This window comes from Bos javanicus, chromosome 22 (assembly GCF_032452875.1).
Source record: "Bos javanicus breed banteng chromosome 22, ARS-OSU_banteng_1.0, whole genome shotgun sequence".
Taxonomy (NCBI): domain Eukaryota; kingdom Metazoa; phylum Chordata; class Mammalia; order Artiodactyla; family Bovidae; genus Bos; species Bos javanicus.
Window position 1 is genome coordinate 22,141,400 of NC_083889.1, and position 13,493 is coordinate 22,154,892.

At 39.5% G+C, this 13,493-nt stretch overlaps 1 long non-coding RNA gene and 1 pseudogene across 2 annotated transcripts in view; both read left to right on the forward strand.

The window, feature by feature from the left end:
• LOC133235194 (uncharacterized) overlaps positions 1-13,493 on the forward strand; it is a 569,966-nt gene that overhangs the window by 96,973 nt on the left and 459,500 nt on the right. The window lies entirely within an intron of this gene.
• Positions 7,821-12,927, forward strand: LOC133235190 (high mobility group protein B3-like; annotated as a pseudogene).

A 13,493-nucleotide genomic window follows, 5' to 3' on the forward strand; every position in this document is an offset into this window, starting at 1 on the left:
TTTATTCAGCACTTCACTGGAAATTCTACTCGGTGCAATAAAGCAAGAATAAGAGATCACAAGTTACAAGATCAGTATCTAAAAATCAATTAGTATTTTCTATATATATTAGCAATTCAGAATCTAAAAATAAATTTAAGAAAATAATGTTATTTATTATGTAATCAAAAAGAACAAAATACTTAGGCATAAATTAACAAAAGAAGCAGAAGCTGTATGCTGAAAACTCTAAGACTTTGCTAACAAAAAGTAATGAAGACCTAACTAAGTGATGGCACCCCACTCCAGTACTCTTGCCTGGAAAATCCCATGGATGGAGGAGACTGGTAGGCTACAGTCCATGGGGTCGCTGAGGGTCGGACACGACTGAGCGACTTCACTTTCACTTTTCACTTCCATGCATTGGAGAAGGAAATGGCAACCCACTCCAGTGTTCTTGCCTGGAGAATCCCAGGGATGGGGGAGCCTGGTGGGCTGCTATCTATGGGGTCACACAGAGTCAGACACGACTGAAGTGACTCAGCAGCAAGTAAGTGAGAGATAGACTATGTTCATGGATTTGAAGACTCCATTTAGTTAAAATGGCAATTCTTTTCTCAAACCAATCTATAGATTCAACAGAGTCCCTATCAAATTCCCAGCAGGCTTTTTAATATAAATTGACAAGTTGATCCTAAAATTTAATTGAAAATTGAAAGTAACTAGAATAAACAAAGCAATTTTGAAAGGACAGTGTCGAAGGAGTTGTGCTACCTAATTTTCAAAGCTTAGTATGAAGCCACAATAATCAAGACAATGTGGGGTTAGCATTAGACTATGAATCACTGGAACAATACAGAGTCCACAAATAAACCCATACACGGCCCCTTGATTTTTTACGGACTTGTAGATAATTCAGTGGGGTAGGAGTAAGAGAGTTTATTCAATTTGACTCGAACAATTGGATGTCTCTATGCAAAGCAAAAGTACATCATACACAAAGTTCTATTCAAAATGGATCATAGATCTAAATGTAAGAGCTTAACATATTATATATCTAGAATTAAACTGGAGAGAAAACATTGATAACTTTGAATTTCTTAGGACACAAAAAACATGAACAATGAAAGATAAAATGTTTACTTTTCAAACGACACCATTGAGAAAACAGAAAGGAAAGACAAGTAAAAAGAATGGGAAAAATATTTTAAATTATCTGATAAAGAACTTATATTCAGAGTATGAAGAAATCCTGTGCAGTAAATAATCTGAAGGCACACAACACAATTAAAAATGGATAAAAATTTGAATAGACCCTTCAAAAAAAGATCTGTGAATAGCAAATAAGCACATGAAAAGATGTTCAACATTGTTAGACCTTAGGGAAATACAGACTGAAATCCCATTGAGAATCCCCTACACATCTCTAAAATACATGCTACCAGAAAAGACTGAGAATACTAATTACTGAGGATACATAGAAACCAGAACTCTCATATGTTGCTGATGGAAGTGGGAAATGAAACAATCTCCTTTGAAAAATTGCATAGCAGTTTTCTACAAAGTTGAACTTACATTTATCAAATGACCAAAAAATTTTCCTTTCTAGGTAGGAATATGCCCAAGAGAAATGAAAATACTTGTATCCAAATATTTGTTACACACAATATCTCTTTTTGGAATGTTTAGAAGCAATCCAAATGTCCATCAATTGGGGAATAGGTAGGCAACAGTTATATCTAAGCAACAAGTGCCATTCAGCAGTAAAAAGGAGTGAATTACGCATGTAACAGCATGGATAAACTCCAAAAACATGCTAAGTGTAAAACTAACATGGGAATATATACTGTGTGATTGCATTTATGGGAAATTGCTAGAAAAGGCAAAACTATAGAGACAAGAAGCAGGTTGCCTGGAGCTGGGATTGGGAGTAGGGATTGACAGCAAATGTACACAAGGGGAGTTTGGGGGGATGATGAAAGTGTTCTAAAGCTTGAGTGTAATGATGTTTACAACTGTGTACATTTACTAAAAGTTATTTGATCTGTATACACCAAATGGGTAAATGTTACACTATTGTAAACTATACTTTAAAAAGCTGTTAAAGAAGGAGAAACTCTAAAGACGAAGTTGTATCACATGGTAATAGCTTGGAAGGTATCTTTCTTAAATGATTGTTTCTTGTTTCTTCCTTTAAAGTGAGTAGGGTTTTAATTGTTTTTGCTTTTTGAACAGGCTACTTCCTGGTGGCTCTCTGGAGGGATCATCCCCTAGAGCAGATGTACATTATAGCTCATGCTGAGTCTCTCCGTCAGTAGAGACAGTTGCCAGCCAAGAGTGAGACTCAGCTGGAGAGGCAGAGTGAGGCTTCTGGGGTAGGCGCCCCTCAGGTTTTCCTCTAATTATTCCAGCTGAGCATACAAGAAGAAAGGCAAAGCCACAGGGAGGCATATTAATTAAAATGTCTCCTTTTTCAGTGGGCCATCATGATTCTCCTAACTTTTAGGAGGTTACAGCTGTAGGTTTACAGTTTGTTATTTCCTTCCATTGCCAACATAATTGCAAGATGAAATAATCCCACATTTTAATATTCAGAAATAGTCACTTGGATAGATTAATAAGCAGGATATCTAATTACCAATTGGGGTCAGGTAAGAAAAAGTATCTAGTTTTTAAATGAGACTGTTGAGAACTGTCCTGAATGGGGACTTTCACTATAGATTTCCTTCTGGTGTAGTTTACTTGGACATAGCAGGAAAGATCTTAGTCTTTGAGCTTTTGGTGTCCAATTGCCTCTTATGTGAAAAAGCTCCACTCACTGGTTTTGTTACCACTGTTTGCTTAGACCTTCACTGCCAATTAGTAAGGAACAGGAGAAACATGCCTCTTAGGGAATATAGAGAAAATTTTACTTTGATCTTATCTGCTGCCATTTTTGAATACATTTTCCCTTTGACCAGTGCCCCCCTTTCTCTTCTCACACAAAAAGCCTAAAACAAACAAAAACATAAGAGCAATTTACTTAAACTAGTTGTTATTCAGAAGTGTTTTTGATTTGATGTTTTAATTTTAAGATTACTCTGTTCATTGTAAGACCAGAGGCTTATATTTTCAGAGCCATATGCTGCTTTGGTCTTATGAATGGACACCCTGTGGATCTCAGCGGGAGTTAAAGCTGAGCTAGTTGCAGGATGGTGCTTTCTTCCTTTTGTTGCACAAAGAATTTTTCACTTGATTTTTCCAAAGAGTGTAATCTGCATGTATTAAGGGCACTTGTTTGGCAAGTATGTTTACTGACATGTTTGGCTTAAATGTTTACTGACATGCTTGACTAAACAATAGCAATTGTTTTATAGGCATTTCTTAGTTTACTTGCCAGCACTAGACCTGCTAAAGATTCTTCCATAAGAGTGGCTTTCCCATACCCTTGCTGGGCAATTACTTTCAGTTTCTTGAATCTAAATATTGTTTGTCCTATTTTCAGAAGAGTGAGATGTTCCTTTCTCTATCCTAGGAGCTCATTTCTTCTGCAACAACCTTTCCTTAGTCTATGTGTCCATCTCTCATGCCCTCTGATCTCCAAACCTTATCTATCATTCAGAACACAGTTTGAAGTTTGATCTCCTTTATGAAATCATCCGCTGGATCATCTGGATCTGCTGGATCATTGAAAAAGCAAGAGAGTTCCAGAAAAAGATCTATTTCTGCTTTATTGGCTATACCAAAGTCTTTGACTGTGTGGATCACAATAAACTGTGGAAAATTCTGAAGGAGATGGGAATACCAGACCACCTGACCTGCCTCTTGAGAAATCTATATGCAAGTCAGGAAGCAACAGTTAGAACTGGACATGGAACAACAGACTGTTTCCAAATCAGGAAAGGAGTATGTCAAGGCTGTATATTGTCACCCTGCTTATTTAACTTCTATGCAGAGTACGTCATGAGAAACGCTGTGCTGGATGAAGCACAAGCTGGAATAAAGATTATTGGGAGAAATATCAATAACCTCAGATATGCAGATGACACCATCCTTATGTCAGAAAGTAAAGAGGAGCTAAAGAGGCTCTTGATGAAAATGAAAGAGGAGAGTGAAAAAGTTGGCTTAAAGCTCAACATTCAGAAAATGAAGATCATGGCATCTGGTCCCATCACTTCATGGCAAATAGATGGGGAAACAGTGGAAACAGTGGCTGACTTTATTTTTTGGGGCTCCAAAATTGTTGCACATGGTGACTGCAGCCATGAAATAAAAGGATGCTTATTCCTTGGAAGAAGTTATGACCAACTTAGACAGCATATTAAAAAGCAGAGACATTACTTTGCCAACAAAGGTCTGTCTAGTCAAGGCTATGTTTTTTTCCAGTAGTCATGTATGGATGTGAGAGTTGGACTATAAAGAAAGCTGAGTGCTGAAGAATTGATGCTTTTGAACTGTTGTGTTGGAGAAGACTCTTGAGAGTCTCTTGGACTGCAAGGAGTTCCAACTAGTCCATCTTAAAAGAAATGGTTCCTGAGTATTCATTGGAAGGACTGATGTTGAAGCTGAAACTCCAATACTTTGGCCACCTGATGTGAAGAGCTGACTCATTTGAAAAGACCCTGATGCTGGGAAAGAACGAGGGCAGGAGGAGAAGGGGAATGACAGAGGATGAGCTGGTTGGATGGCATCACTGGCTCTATGGACATGAGTTTGGGTGTACTCCGGGAGTTGGTGATGGACAGGGCTGCAGTCCATGGGGTCACAAAGAACTAGACATGACTCAGTGACTGAACTGGACTGACTGGCTGATGAAATGATCTCCCTGTGGCTCAGAGCACACTTCTCCCTCTTTCTGAACTCCTGAGCTTAATTTTCCCCATTGAACTCATTTCCAAATTATGGCAAGCACTGATGGTTGGTTCACCAATTCTTTTCTCGCTGTAGATACTACTCTCTTAGAATGCCCATGTGTATCTCAGTTAAGACCATGATGGTGGCAGTCTGCTGTAGGGTCTCTGGGAAGATTTTTTTTCTTATGTAGGTGACAGGCTGCCAAATGTTGACGTGGTCAATTAGGACAATGAGCCATTCTGAAAGTATCAGTCAAGTCTTTATTTATTGTGACAGTGCAAGCAAGAGGCAAAAGTGGCACTGGCTCCCAGGTGCTCCATTTTTCCCTATGGAGCAATGCCTAACAAGGGTCAGATACATGTGGTGCAGATGAGGGGAAGTGTTTCATTGCTGAGGAGGGCTGTTGTCTTCTCATGGATCCGGGGGGTATGGTAGAGGGAGGGGGAAAAGGGTAAGGAGTAGAAAAGTACTACTCACCATGGAGAAAATGCCTTAATCCAGTCCCAGTAATGAGGTTGCTGGAGGTGTCCGAAGTGCGTTAGCCAAGGCCTCTGATAAAGGGACCTCTGAAGAGAAACGCCTGGGCTAGATGTGTGTATACTGATATGTGTATGAACATGGCTGGCTCAGATGGGTGGAGTAGAGGTGGGTTTCCTTGATGGTAACTCTCTCTCCAGAAAATTGTAGTGCATTGGTGATAAGCAGGTCTGGTGCGGGGAGGGCAGCTTTCCACTATGAGGCCTGTCAGGCAAAGCCTTGCAATTGCCTGTGGTGGGCCTGGATGATTACACACAGATTTTTTGATCTAGAGATGGACTCTTCAGTAGGTTCCACTTCTTCTTTTTATTTTTTTAAGCTGGAATGTGACCTATTGGTTGAAATTGTAGCAGCCAACCTGTGTCCATGAGGGAAATATGAAGGGAATTCAAAGACTCTGGAGTCAACTAAACCAGAAACAAGAACGGCATGCATTTGGACTTCCTCTTATGTGGGGAAAAATAAGCTTCTAAATATTTAACCCACCACAGTCATGTTTTCAGCTCTGTGTAGCCTCAAATATTCCTAACTGGTACATCATTTAATCATGCAGCGTTTTTTACTGTTCCATAACTGATATTTATCTAAATTATTATTTATCACTTGAGATACCTCAAAGGAACAATTTCAGCTCTACGACTGAGCAACTTAACTTTCACTTTTCACTTTGATGTGTTGGAGAAGGAAATGGCAACCCACTCCAGTGTTCTTTTCTGGAGAATCCAGGGATGGCGGAGCCTGGTGGGCTGCCATCTCTGGGGTCACGCAGAGTCGGACACGACTGAAGTGACTTAGAAGCAGCAGCTGCTACCGTCGTAGTATTTTTTGATTCTTATTGCAAATCTGAATTGGTGGTAAGTATACATTGAAGTTGTCAGTGTTTCTTTTTTTGTAGCTAAGTCACCAGAGATGAAAACCATATAATTCTTAGTTTATTTGTTGCCACTCAGAGAAGAGTGATGCTGACAAAACTCCTAGCATCAACTGCCTTGAAATTGAAGACCTCAGTCTGGGTCCCAGCTATAGTTTCTGATTAAAGAAAGCCCCAGGTCACTTGTGTTTGGAATATTCAGCATTGCTGTCCATGATAGGTTTAGATCCTTGTCTACTTGTTGGGCTTCTCTTGTAGCTCAGCTGGCAAAGAATCTGCCTCCAATGTGGAGACACGGGTTCGATCCTTGGGTTGGGAAGATCCCCGGAGAAGGGAAAGGCCAACCAGTCCATTATTCTGGCCTGGAGAATTCCATGGACTATATAGTCTGTGGAGTCACAAAGAGTCGACACGACTGAGTGACTTTCACTTCACTTCACTTCACTACTTGTTACTCCTATTGGCTAGAGGTAAACAAAAACAAAAATATAGGATGATTTTAGTAAAAAATACTTTGTGACCTCTCTAAATGATTCCATATAGATGTAGACCAATTTCGTTTTTTATAAGCTGCTACTCTAGGCTTCTCAGGACAGTGTTTTTCAGGAGTATGTGGGTCGTAGACACAGCTCTTGTCTTACTGGGGAACATTACATAAGTTTCATCAGTTAGCGAATAAGTTTCTTAGGAACCTTGAAGAAACCTTGATTTTATTGACCTTGTATCAGTCCTAGGCTTATGTACAGCAATAGGTTATGCTCTAGATACAGAATCCTAGCTATTAATACTTATGTGAGACTTATAACACTACTACCCAGATTTCCAGGTCATTGGCATGAGTAAGTTTCTTGGTAGATTAGATAGTATCTTAAAGGAGACAAAATACAATGTATTTTAAATTCTCCCCCTTAAGGTGTATCTTAATGACTTGATATTATTCCTGGATGAGCCAAATTCATGCATCCCTGCTATAGGGATCAGGCAGATAAACATTTGCCTAAATGCTGATGATATAGTTTATTTTCTCAAATTTAGAGTAGCCTCCACAAACAATGGCTCTTTGATCTAATTACTTTAGTTACTTCAAAACCCAAAGATCATCAGTTTTGACAGAGTTCTGCAAGCATTTAGTTGGTCACAATCTAAGAACCCTATATAGAAAGTCAACTTGTTTACTTACCACTAGGTTTTCTTAAGAGTTAAGCAGTAAATAATACTGTTTTCAATTCAATATTGTTGCTACATGGGCACTGTATTGAGATAATTAACATCTCCAATTGAAGTTGTTACAGGCATATTTTATAGCACAGAATAATTCTGATAATGATGATCAGTTCAGTTCAGTTGCTCAGTAGTGTCTGACTCTTTGTGACCCCGTGAATCGCAGCACGCCAGGCCTCCCTGTCCATCACCAACTCCTAGAGTTCACTCAGACTCACATCCATCGGGTCAGTGATGCCATCTAGCCATTTCATCCTCTGTCGTCCCCTTCTCCTCCTGTCCCCAATCCCTCCCAGCATCAGAGTCTTTTCCAATGAACTCTTCACATGAGGTGGCCAAAGTACTGGAGTTTCAGCTTTAGCGTCATTCTCTCCAAAGAAATCCCAGGGCTGATCTCCTTCAGAATGGACTGTTTGGATCTCCTTGCAGTCCAAGGGACTCTCAAGAGTCTTCTCCAACACCACAGTTCAAAAGCATCAATTCTTCAGCGCTCAGCCTTCTTCACAGTCCAACTCTCACATCCATACATGACCACAGGAAAAACTATAGCCTTGACTAGACGGACCTTTGTTGGCAAAGTAATGTCTCTGCTTTTGAATATGCTATCTAGGTTGGACATAACTTTCCTTCCAAGGAGTAAGCGTCTTTTGATTTCATGGCTGCAGTCACCATCTGCAGTGATTTTGGAGCCCAAAAAAGTAAAGTCTGACACTGTTTCCACTGTTTCCCCACCTATTTCCCATGAAGTGATGGGACTGGATGCCATGATCTTCGTTTTCTGAATGTTGAGCTTTAAGCCAACTTTTTCACTCTGCACTTTCACTTAAATAAAAGAGGTAAAATTGATTGAATGTTTGTTGTGGAGGGCACTGTGCTAAACAGTTACATGCGTTTTCTCTTTTAATTCTCACCACAACCTGATAAAGTCTGTAGAACTTTGGGGCTTCTTCTAATTATAAATTGTCATAAATTCTGGGCTGTTTTCTGAGGAAAACCTTGTCTGCAAATATTACCTTGGCCCAACTCCATGTCAAAGTAAGTGGGCTTTTCTCCAGGCTCATGCCTGATTGGTAGGCTTCTTGACTTATATAACAAAATATTAAACCTGTTCTTTTCTTGAATACCCACTGAACGCATGATTCTGCCTTTAACCAGTAACTTGGACTTGAATCCTCATCTGCAGTCCTTGCTGGAAGCTTGACTGTTACAAATATTGTTCATGAAAGAGCACTCAGAGGGCATGTGGGCTCTCATTTTCCCTAGTTGTCTTCACTGTCCAATATGTGGTAGCCATTAGTCTCATGTGGCTATTTGAATTTAAATAAAATAAAAATTAAATAGAATAAATATTCAGTTCCTTAGTCAAAACAACCATATTTCAAATGCTCAATAGCCCTATGTGGCTGTAAGTCTTCATAATGGACAGGATAAATATGGAACATTTTGGTCATTCAGAAAGTTTTATTGGGCAGTGCTGTGATAAACTGTTAGGGTTTCACATCTGGACTGCATCTTCTTTAAAAAAATAATTTTCATTAAGTTGTTCTTTGATGTGTTGACTGTGGCCTGCCATTGTGGTCCATTCTAATAATGAGTCTTGAGTTCTTATATGTCAGAAATGGCTTTAAACACTTTTTATGAATTAAGTCAATTCTTTTAATAGTTTTTTGAGATAGAGCATTATTATTATCTTCATTTTACAGAGCTTGGAGAGTTAAGCGACTTGCCTGTAGTCACCCAAATGGTAAAGGGTGGTGGTGGAATTTGAGTCCTGAAGTCTGGCTAAAACCTTTGTTCTTCACCACCACACTGTGCTGCCTCTGAAATCCTTATAAAGTTTTCTTGGATTTCATTCTTAGGATATAAGTAGTGACCTCATTATTTTTATCTCTTCATTTTTATATCCCTATTCCTCATGGCTGTAGCTCTTTATTTATTTAGTTTCTGTTATTATTATGCTGCAGTGCAATTCTGATGCCAAGCACCTAGTGTTAGCATGGACTCCACAAATTAAAGGCATAATTCCCTAAAAGATTACCTTTACTTCTAATACCAGCCACAATTTCAGAAGTCCTCAGACCAGTTGCACTTTGACCATCTGGCTATAAATATAAGGGTTGCTTTAACTCTTTTAGGTCTGATAATTTGCTAGAATGACTCACAGAATTCTGGAAAGCACTGTATTTACAGCTTTATCATAAAAGTTGTCAATCAGAACCAGCCCAATAGACAATTAGGATGATAACTGGAAGGGAAGTAGAATACATCACCCTTCCCCAACACTTGATGTGTTCAGCAACGAGGAAGCTAGCTGAGGCAGCTCTCATCCAGGCAGCTAGTGCAAGGCTGTGGAGCGCTGAGCCGCGTGTCATGCCCTGCGCTGCTGACTAGCGAACAATACAGTCAAGATGGCTAAAGGTGATCCCAAGAAACCAAAGATGTCTGCTTATGCCTTCTTTGTGCAGACATGCAGAGAGGAACATACGAAGAAAAACCCTGAGGTCCCTGTCAATTTTGCTGAATTTTCCAAGTAATGCTCCGAGAGGTGGAAGACCGTGTCCAGGAAAGAGAAGTCTAAATTTGATGAAATGGCAAAGGGGGATAAAGTTCATTATGATCAGGAAATGAAGGATTACGGACCAGCTAAGGGAGGCCAAAAGAAGAAGGACCCTAATGCCCCCAAGAGACCACCATCTGCTCTGAACTCCGCCCCAAGATCAAGTCTACAAACCCTGGCATCTCTATTGGAGATGGGGCAAAGAAGCTGGGCGAGATGTGGAATAACTTAAGTGACAGTGAGAAGCAGCCATACGTCAACAAGGCATCGAAGCTGAAGGAGAGGATGTCACAGACTATAAGTCTAAAGGAAAGTCTGATGGTGCTAAGGGTCCTGCTAAATTTGCCCGGAAAAGGTGAAAGAGGAAGATAAAGATAAAGAAGAGGAGGAGGAGGAGGAGGATGAAAAGGAGGAGGAGAAGGAGGAGGAGGAATTAAACAAACAAACAAACAAAAAACCCTGTTATCTGTCTGATTGTGAATACCTTAGAGTAGGGAGTGCTGTGATTTATATACCTCTTGCCCAAGATGTGTTGCCCTCGTTAGGTTTAATTACCCAATTGGATCACAGTCATATTGTAGTCTCTCAAAGTGCTCTAGCAATTGTCAGAGGTTTACATGAAGTGGCCATGCGTGTCTGGAACACCCGGAAACTGTATCAAAGCTGTACATATTTCCAAACATTTTTAAAATGAAAAGGCTCTTGTGTTCTCATTTCGTGCACTTTGCTGTTGGTGTGACAAGGCATTTAAAGATGTTTCTGGCATTTTTTTTTTTTTTTTAATTAGTAAGGTGGTGTGTTAACTCTGTGGTCATTGGCTAGAAATCCTGAATTCTCAACTGTACATATCTATAGTTTGTAAAAAGAACAAAGCAACTGAGTTACACTCTTGACCATCCTTGCTTGGTGTGGAGGTTGTGGGGGCTATGCCTTCTAGAGGGGCTGTAGCACAGGGCATGCACTGTGGGGCTGGACCTGTGGACACTGCACTGAGCATCCATCTAGCTTCAGGTTGTCTTGTTTTTGTACATAGCCACATAACACCCCACTGCCATTCTTAGCTGTGGAGAAGGGGAGGTCAGCTGGCATGAGAAGTGTTTTGGGTCCTTTTTAGTTGAAGTGTGATAGTTTTAAACTCTTTGTTTTCTTAAACAAGCTGTAGCACTCTTCATTATCAGCAAAGCAAAGAGCCAGTGCACCAGTGAAAGTTCAAGAACCTTCTGTACTAAACACCATCTGCAATGTTCTCTTATTTTGTGTGTGTGTGTTTAGAATGCTGAAATGTTTCTTAAGTTAAACAAATAGTATTACATTTAAAAAGAAAAGCACATCTGAGAGTTAGTGTCCATAGTTTTTGTTGGGGTTTTATTACAGAGGCATGATTAATTGAATCATTGGCCATGTGATTGAACTCAGTCTTTAACACCCCCTCTCCTCCCTGGAGGTTGGGCTGGTTCAAAGCCTCAACACTCTAATCCTGTGGGTAGGTCTTTCCTATGACTAACTCTCATCCTGAGTCATCTCATTTGTATAAATCAGGCATGATGCAAGAGACTCATGAATAACAAAGCCTTCCTATCACTCAGGAAGTTCTAAAGATTTAGAGGTTATCTCCGGGGGACCAGGGACCAAGACAAGATAAATCCTTTGTTACACAACAGTAGGTATTTTTCTTCTTTATTGAAGAATAGTTGACTTTCAATATTATATTACTTTCAGGTTTACAACATAGTGATTCAATATTTTTATACATTATGAAATGATTACCACTGTGAGTCCAGTTACCATCTGTCACCATAGAAGGTTATTACAGTGTTATTGACTATATTCCCTTTGTTGTACATTATATCCCTGTGACTTACCTATTTTATAACTGGAAGTTTGTAACTCTTAATCCCATTCACCTCTTTCACCCACCCCCTTCCCTCCTCCCATCTGGAAACCACTAGCTGATTCTCTGTATCTATGAATCTATTTCTGTTTTGTTATGTTTGTTCAGGAAATCTATAAAACTATGATTAGTAGTCCTCTTGCACCTGTATAAAAATATGTATTTATATATATCTACATAAATGTTCTTTTATTTTTATGTATCAGTTCAGTTCAATCATGTCAGCTCAGCCATGTCCGACTCTTTGCGACCCCATGAAGTGCAGCGTGCCAGGCTTCCCGGTCCTTCACCACCTCCCAGAGTTTGCTCAAATTCATATCCATTAGTCAGTGATACTATCCAACCATCTCATGCTGTTTCACCCCCTTCTCCTCTTGCCCTCAATATTTCCCAGCATCAGAGTCTTTTCCAATGAGTCAGCTTTTCGCATCAAGGGACCAAAGTATTGGAGCTTCGGCATCAATCCTTCCAATGATTATTATACTTGACTGGTTTGATCTCCTTGCAGTCCAAGTGACTCTCAAGAGTCTTCTCCAGCACAGCACTTTGAAAGCATCATTTTTTCAGTGCTCAGCCTTCTTCATGGTCCAACTCTCATATCTGTACATAGCTTTGACTATACGGATGTTTGTCAGCAAGCTGATGTCTCTGCTTTTTAATATGCTGTCTAGGTTTGCCATATATTTCTTTAGGCTGACTCATCCTTTTTGAAGTAAGGTGAAATGTTTATGTGTGTGTGTATGTGTGTGTGTGTATGAGTATAAATAGAAACAAACATTTTATGTATACCTGTATAAATATATATTTTTAATATAGGTGCACAAGAACTAACCACAGTTTTATTGATTCCCAAATCTATAGATTACCTTCGAAATAACTTAGTTTTACGCTTTTATTTTTCTGATGAAGAAATAAACCAGGAGACATGAAGTATCTGCCTAGCTGGTTAGTGGCAGAGTTGGGACTGGAATTCAAGGTTTTTAATCTTGCATTTAATACTCTTCTTGTTTTCATAATTTTAAGCTTGTCCTTTACATTAGTCATTATACTTATACATTATACTTATACATTATACATTATACTTATCACCTCATATTATTCTCACCACCTTGCTAGGTCCAGAAACCTCAAGCTGCCCTCCAGAAACAGCTGTGGTGCAATAGGGTGAAGCTCAGCACAAACTATTTTTGTACTTTCTGCCTTTACGCATGTGCTATTCTTTCTGCCTCAAGTGTCCTTCTCACTCACTGGTCATTTCTTGATTGTTTTTAAATGTACAAGCTAAACCTCATTTCCCTGTGAAGGCTTCCCTGACTTTCTTTCATAGAGTTAATCTTTCTCTTCCTTTTCACATTATTTAGCATATGCCTGTATCTCAGTGGTGTTTATCACACTGCATTTTAAATTCTTTTCCCACATTTCAAACCTTAACAGAATTATTTATTTCACCCTTGTTGCCACTAAACCTATTACTCTCTCTGTCTCTCCAATCCTTATATAGCATCATCAGTGACTCAGCTGCTCCATCCAAAAATCTAGAAGTCGCCATGATTTCCCTTTCGTCCTCATCTTGCACATTTAATTAACAACAAGTCACTTGGTTA